Raw genomic sequence first — 8,029 nt, forward strand, 5'->3', positions numbered from 1 at the left:
TTCAAAACCAACACCTTGATTCTTCTGGTGCCTTCCTCGCTTCCGTACAATTTCCTCAAATTGCTTACTTCCGGCAAGGCTCTTGTAAACACCTTTCTCTATAATTCCCTTCAATAAGCTATTTTCTTGCTCAAGTGTAACTTGGCTAAGAGAATCATTAGTGGAATCAAGAGTACTACTAGAAGAAACAATATTGGTAACATTGTTATTGTTACTACTAGAAGAAGAATCTTTCTTGTTCTTATTGCTAGATTTTACTTGTGGCAAATAAGTAGACAAGAGTAAACGCTTGGCAATGTAAGAAGAACTCTTCTTTCGAAGATCATCACTGATAGCTTTTAGGAACCCATTCTCTTGTTCTAAGTTTAGCTTCTCGAAGCGTAGCTTCTCATGAGTCCTTAGGAGCTCTCTATAATCCTCTAGAGTTGTTTCATGAGCTAACTTAAGAGTGTTTAGTTCTTTAGTTAGACGCTCAATCTCCTTCTTATCATTGTCATTCGTTTCATTTTGATTAACATTATTAATATCAATTTCATCATGGTTTTCATTACTAGTGTTGTCAACAAGTAAATCATCATCACCTAGCAAGTCATCTTCATCACTATTGAAATTGAAGTACTCGGGGTGTGATACCTTAGGGCCTTTAGCCATGAAGCATCTTCCAATTCCTTCATTTGGTGAGTCAAATATGTCGTAGGAGTTGGATGACACAAGTGCAAGACCGGCAACACCATGATCTTGGATATAGTCAGAGTCAGAGTGATAGCTTCTCTCGGAGTAGTTGTCGAAGTCGGAACCGGAAACCCATTCACCAACATGAGCTTGATGTCTTCGTCTTGTGTAGCTCTTTGATGACTTATCTTTCCTTTCCGAATCCTTGCTTCTATGAGAGGGTCTAAAAGATCATGGATATCGCCTAGAGGGGGGGGGGGGTGAATAGGCACTTTAAAATAATTACGGTTTAGGCTTGAACAAATGCGGAATAAACCTAGCGGCTAATTTGTCAAGCACAAAACAAACAATAACTAGGCTCACCTATGTGCACCAACAACTTATGCTAAGCAAGATATACAACTATGTGATAGCAAGACATAAAACGTGAAACACTATTGCTATCACAAAGAAAAGTGCATAAGTAAAGGGCTCGAGTAAGAGATAACCGAGGCACGAGGAGACGACGATGTATCCCGAAGTTCACACCCTTGCGGATGCTAATCTCCGTTTGGAGCGGTGTGGAGGCACAATGCTCCCCAAAAAGCCACTAGGGCCACCGTAATCTCCTCACGCCCTCGCACAATGCAAGATGCCATGATTCCACTAAGGGACCCTTGAGGGCGGTCATCGAATCCGTACAAATGGCAACCCTTGGGGGCAGTCACTGAACCCATACACTTTGGCAACCCATGGGGGCGGTCATCGGTACCCGTCAAAATTCTCAAGGCAATCTCCACAACCTAATTGGAGACCCCGACGCTTGCCCGGAGCTTTACACCACAATGATTGAGCTATGAACACCACCAACCGTCTAGGGCGCCCAAGAACCCAAGAGGAACAAGCTCAAGGGTACCAAGCACCCAAGAGTAATAGGCTTCTCAACTTGTAACTTCCACGTATCACCATGGAGAACTCAAACCGATGCACCAAATGCAATGGCAAGGGCACACAGAGTGCCCAAGTCCTTCTCTCTAAAATCCCTCCAAAGCAACTAATGCTAGGGAGGAAAATGAGAGGAACAACAAGAAGGAGAACACCAAGAACCGGATCCAAGGGGTTCCCCTCACATAGAGGAGAAAGTGATTGGTGGAAATGTGGATCTAGATCTCCTCTCTCTTTTCCCCCCAAAACTAGCAAGAATCCATGGAGGGATTGAGAGATGGCAAGCTCGAAGAAGGTCGACAAAGGGGGAAGAACACGAGCTTAAAGGATAAGGTTCAATGGGAAAGAAGACCCCGTTTTATAGGAGAGGAAAAATCCAACCGTTATGCTCACAGCCCGTACCAAGCGGTACTACCGTGCCAAGGAGCGGTACTACTACTAGGGCGGCAGTAGCCAAATGAAACACTACAGCAACGGGGCAACATGAAGGTAGTGTTGCGGAATGCGGTAATTTCAAAAAATTTCCTACGATCACACAAGATCTATCTAGGTGATGCACAACAACGAGAGGGGAGAGTGTGTCAACGTACCCTTGTAGACCGAAAGCGGAAGTGTTTCAATAATGCGGTTGATGTAGTCGAACTTCTTCACGATCCAACCGATCAAGTACCGAATGCACGGCACCTCCGCGTTCAGCACACGTTCAGCTCGATGACGTCCCTCGTGCTCTTGATCTAGTTGAGGACGAGGGTGAGTTCCGTCAGCATGATGGCGTGGCGATGGTGATGATGATGTTACCGGCGCAAGGCTTCGCCTAAGCACTACGATGGTATGATCGAGGTGTGTAACTGTGGAGGGGGCCCCGCACACGGTTAAGAGAAACTTGTGTGTCTTTGGGGTGCCCCTGCCCATGTATATAAAGGAGGGAGGGAGGGAGGCCGGCCCCCTAGGGGTGCTCCTAGAGTATGGAGTCCTACAAGGACTTCCAAGTCCTAGTAGGAATCCCTTTCCCTTTTGGAGTAGGATAGAAGGAAAGAGGGAAAGAGAGAAGGATAGGAAAGAGCAAGGGGGCGCCGCCCCCTTCCCCTAGTCCAATCGGACCCATGGGGGGGCGCCACCTCCCCTTTGGCCTGCCTCCTCCTTTCCCGTATGACCCAATAAGGCCCATTACTTCTCCTCGTGAATTCCCGTAACTCCCCGATACTCTGAAAAAATACCCAAATCACTCGGAACCTTTCCGATGTCCGAATATAGCCTTACAATATATGAATCTTTACGTCTCGACCATTTTGAGACTCCTCGTCATGTCCGTGATCTTATCCACGACTCCGAACAAACTTCGGTCATCAAAACACATAACTCATAATACAAATCGTCATCGAACGTTAAGTGTGTGGACCCTACGGGTTCGAGAACTATGTAGACATGACCAAGACACATCTCCGGTCAATAACCAATAGTGGAACCTGGATGCTCATATTGGTTCCTACATATTCTACGAAGATCTTTATCGGTCAAATTGCATAACAACATACATTGTTCCCTTTGTCATCGGTATGTTACTTACCTGAGATTGGATCATCGGTATCATCATACCTAGTTCAATATCGTTACAGGAAAGTCTCTTTACTCGTTCCGTAATGCTTCATCCCGCAACTAACTCATTAGTCACATTGCTTGCAAGGCTTATAGTGATGAGTATTACCGAGAGGGCCCAGAGATACCTCTCCGAAACACGGAGTGACAAATCCTAATCTCGATCTGTGCCAACCCAACAAACACCTTTGGAGACACCTGTAGAGCATATTTATAATCACCCAGTTACATTGTGACATTTGATAGCACACAAGGTGTTCCTCCAGTATTCGGGAGTTGCATAATCTCATAGTCTGAGGAACTTGTATAAGTCGTGGAGAAAGCAGTAGCAATTAAACTAACACGATCATAATGCTAAGCTAACGGATGGGTCATGTCCATCACATCATTCTCCTAATGATGTGATCCCGTTCATCAAATGACAACACATGTCTATGGTTAGGAAACATAACCATCTTTGATTAACGAGCTACTCAAGTAGAGGCATACTAGGGACACTTTGTTTTGTCTATGTATTCACACATGTACTAAGTTTACGGTTAATACAATTCTAGCATGAATAATAAACATTTATCATGATATAAAGAAATATAAGTAACAACTTTATTATTGCCTCTAGGGCATATTTCCTTCAGTCTCCCACTTGTACTAGTGTCAATAATCTAGTTCACATCGCCATGTGATTTAACATCAATAATTCACATCTGTATGTGATTAACACCCTTAGGTCACATCCCCATGTGACCAACAACCAAAGGGTTTACTAGAGTCAATAATCTAGTTCACATTGCTATGTGATTAACACCCAAAGAGTACTAAGGCATGATTGTTGGTGTCAAAACCGTCGGATCTCGGGTAGGGGGTCCAAACTGTGCGTCTAGGCGGATGGTAACATGAGACAAGGGACACGATGTTTTTACCCAGGTTCGGGCCCTCTCGATGGAGGTAAAACCCTACTCCTGCTTGATTAATATTGATGATATGGGTAGTACAAGAGTAGATCTACCATGAGATCAGAGCGGCTAAACCCTAGAAGCTAGCCTATGGTATGATTGTTGTTCGTCCTACAGACTAAAACCCTCCGGTTTATATAGACACCAGAGAGGGATAGGGTTACACAGAGTCAGTTACAATGGGAGGAGATCTACATATCCGTATCGCCAAGCTTGCCTTCCACGCCAAGGAAAGTCCCATCTGAACATGGGACGAAGTCTTCAATCTTGTATCTTCATAGTCCAGGAGTCCGGCCAAAGGTTATAGTCCGGCCATCCGGACACCCCCTAATCCAGGACTCCCTCAGTAGCCCCTGAACCAGGCTTCAATGACGACGAGTCCGGCGCGCAGATTGTCTTCGGCATTGCAAGGCGGGTTCCTCCTCCGAATACTTCATAGAAGATTTTGAACACAAGGATAGTGTCCAGCTCTGCAAAATAAGTTCCACATACCACCGTAGAGAGAATAATATTTGTACAAATCTAATCTGCTGACATATTCCGCAGCGTGACATCATGCCACGGCCAAGCCTTTATTCGAATCGTTTTACTGTCCCACCTCAGCGTGTTTAGCGAGGTGGTTTCCTTGGCACGTCTTGTCGAAGCAGAGATCGTGTCCCCTTATTCCGGGATTCTCATCAATACGGGCGTGGGTAACCCAATCGTGCATGTTGGTATGTCTCCTCAATCGAAGGCGAGTCCCAAACGGTCACGGGGAGGGTTCTTGGTATTCAACCTCTTTATAAAGAGACCAAGGCTCGACTCATTTCTCAATCAAATCCGCCTCTCACCTTGAGTTCCAACACCCAAAGCTCCAAATTCAGGCGCTTCGGACCTCCGATGATGTCCGGCTCCGACCTTCAAGGCTGGTGCATGCCTTCCTCCGTTACGGAAGAAGACGTGTTAAAGCTAAGAGATGCCAGGTATCTAACCGGCAAAATCTCGCATAGGCTGCCTGCTCAAGGGCAGGTTATTCCCACTCCCAAGCCTAGTGAGAGTGTGGTGTTCGCGTCTCACTTCCTTCGGGGGCTAGGCTTCCCAACGGACCCCTTCGTGAGGGGGCTCATGTTTTATTACGGGCTGGAATTTCACGACTTAGCTCCGGAGTCCATCCTCCATATCTCATCGTTCATTGTCCTGTGCGAGGCCTTCCTCTGTATTACTCCTCACTTCGGATTGTGGCTTAAGACCTTCAAAGTAGAGCCGAAGATGATCGAGGGGCAGCATGCAGAGTGCGGAGGTGCTGTTATAAGCAAGAATGCCGACGCTCCATGGCCCGAGGGCTCTTTTCAAGAGGAGTTCAGCTTATGGCAACGAGAGTGGTTTTATATCACAGCTCCCAGGGGCACCAAATGAGTGGCGCCACCTGCCTTTCGCTCGGGTCCCCCACCACATCTAGCGTCATGGGTCAATAAAGGGCTCAACTGGGGGTCGTCCAAGGACGTGCCCTTGTTGCAGGGCCGCGTTCGAGATCTCCTAGAAAGAGATATCAATCTGGCCGTAGTGACGCAGGTTATGTTGATTCGCCGCATACTGCCCTGCAAACGTTGCCCCCTCCGCCTGTGGGAGTTTAATCCGGAAGGACCACGAGCCCTTTAACATTTTGTGGGCGCGACGCCCATGGAGATGTACAAATTGTTCTTCGGATCACAAGCAATGTGTCCGGACTCGTCCGAGGACGCAGGTATGAGCTGCAATCGCCCGGATACTCAAGTAAGTAGCCCTGTACCCGGACACGCTATCCGTATATTTATCATAAAATCGCCCTTAAAAGAGTCGTCCCTTAAACAGGAGTGGATAGCGAAAGCAAAGCTAATCAGGTGTCCGGCCCCCCTCCTTGAGACTACGCCGGATCCCGTGTTAATCAGGATGCTGGAGGTTGCGCCTTTGGAAGAAGGCGAAGAGGGGAGCAAGGAAGCTACCGCCTCCCTGAAGGAGGCTGTCAGGAAAGGAGGAATCAAGAATTCCTCTAACCAGGGGAAGACGAGGACCGCCTCTGAAGACCCGGAGGCCATGGTCTCAAAGCGGGGGAAGAAATCTTTGTCAGAGGGTCCGGCGCCGAGAGGTGCCTCGATCGGATTGCGCCCCCAAGGGGATCAGCTCTCCACTGAGCCGTAAGTAAAGAAGGGGGGTTTTAAAATGAGAGACATCCCTGTTCTATTTCTGAGGAAGATAACCAAAATTTTACCTTGTAGTTCGGATCACAGCCCTTCTCAGCAGAGCTCATCTTCAGGGGATCTTCGTCCGGAGATGATGGAGAGCGGAACGCCTCCCCCTGCCGTACCGCCTTGCGAGGCGGGCGACCCTGAGGTGTCGTCATGGAGGGTTTCTCCGAATCCGGCAGGGCCGGAAGGTAGTCGTATGGCCCCCCAAGGCCCTCCATGTCCGACCTTCGAAAAAGGCCATCGGACGAGTCCAGAACTGTCCGGTGCACGGTCGGAGGAGCTGAAGGATCTGCTCGGGCGAGCGTCTATCTCAGAAGAACACCGTGCGTTGATGGATACGGTGATTGGAAGGATTTCATCCGCGGAGAGCGGGTTGTACGAGGCCATCAGGAATTTACTGACAGGTTTTGAGGTACGCGAAATGATGTACCTTTTGACAGATCCGCATATATAAGATGCGCCCTGTATAGATAGTAGCCCCTGAGACTCTGTGCGTTGTCAAAAATGACGGCGCGCCGAGGATCATAATCCCAGGTATAATATCTCGCCTTTCCTATGTAGGTGGCGAAGTGTCCGGTGGCTAGCCGGACTGATGAATTTGCCGAGCTAAAGCGGTAACTTGACGTGGCAGATGCTGACATCGCGCTTGTCAACAAGCGGCTGGACGAGGCACAAGGTATGATTTCTCCGAGGACACCTGGTAAGAGGAGCTTGACGCTCGTACCTTACAACATGTGTGCTTGATGCAGATGGTGTCGCTGCCATGGAGAACCTTCGGGCGGAACTTGTCGAACTAAGGAGCAGGCCAGGAAAAGCAATGCGGCTACCTTAAAGGCGGCTGAAGAGCTGATAGCCGAACAGGCTGCTCACTGCCAAAGCAAGAAAGAAATGGCCGAGATGGCTGTAAAGTTGAAGAATGCTGCCGACCGCTGCAAGCTTCTTGAAAAAGAAGATCGGGTGGCACAGAAGGACCTAGAGAAGGTCACTACCGAGACCAAGGATAATCGCTCTACAATGAGAGGTATGAAGGAGGAGCTACGTCATGCCGGAGATATCACGGCTGGAAAGCCCTTTATGCTGCGGATGAAGTTCGGGGATCCTAAATATGCTCCGTTGGACCGGAAGTAGAGTGCGGCGAACACTTATCTGGACTTGGCGGCGAGTGTCGCGGACGAGGCTGAACACTTCCGCGATCAAAATGACCACGAAGTGGAAAAGATTTTTTGGTCGTAGTTCTACAATCCAGAGCGCCCACTTTCATTAACCGATCGTTTGGCCGCATGGGCGGAGCTGAATAGGTTATCCGGACTCGCCATGAAGTATGTCGTGAGTCATCTGTGGCTGAAAAGGCCCGAGCCAAAGAGTTATTTTAGCTTGGTGCAGCAGTGCCTCGGTGCGGTGCCGCATATTAATGCAATGAAGAGGTCGGCGTGCATAGAGGGTGCGCAGATGGCTCTTGCCCGTGTCAAGACATACTGGGCGGAGATGAAGGCCATTGTTATTGCATCCCAAGATTCGGACGAGAGCCGAGTACCTGCCGAGCACTATTTTCAGGAAGTTCTGCAGGGCGCTCGTTTAATAGAGACACAATGCTCGAAGGATGTTATGTTCGAATAACATGTATTATTGTAAAACAATGTTTCGATGGAATATATTAGCTTTTTATACTTGTGCCTTCAA

This window comes from Triticum aestivum, chromosome 5B (genome assembly GCF_018294505.1).
Source record: "Triticum aestivum cultivar Chinese Spring chromosome 5B, IWGSC CS RefSeq v2.1, whole genome shotgun sequence".
Lineage (NCBI taxonomy): Eukaryota > Viridiplantae > Streptophyta > Magnoliopsida > Poales > Poaceae > Triticum > Triticum aestivum.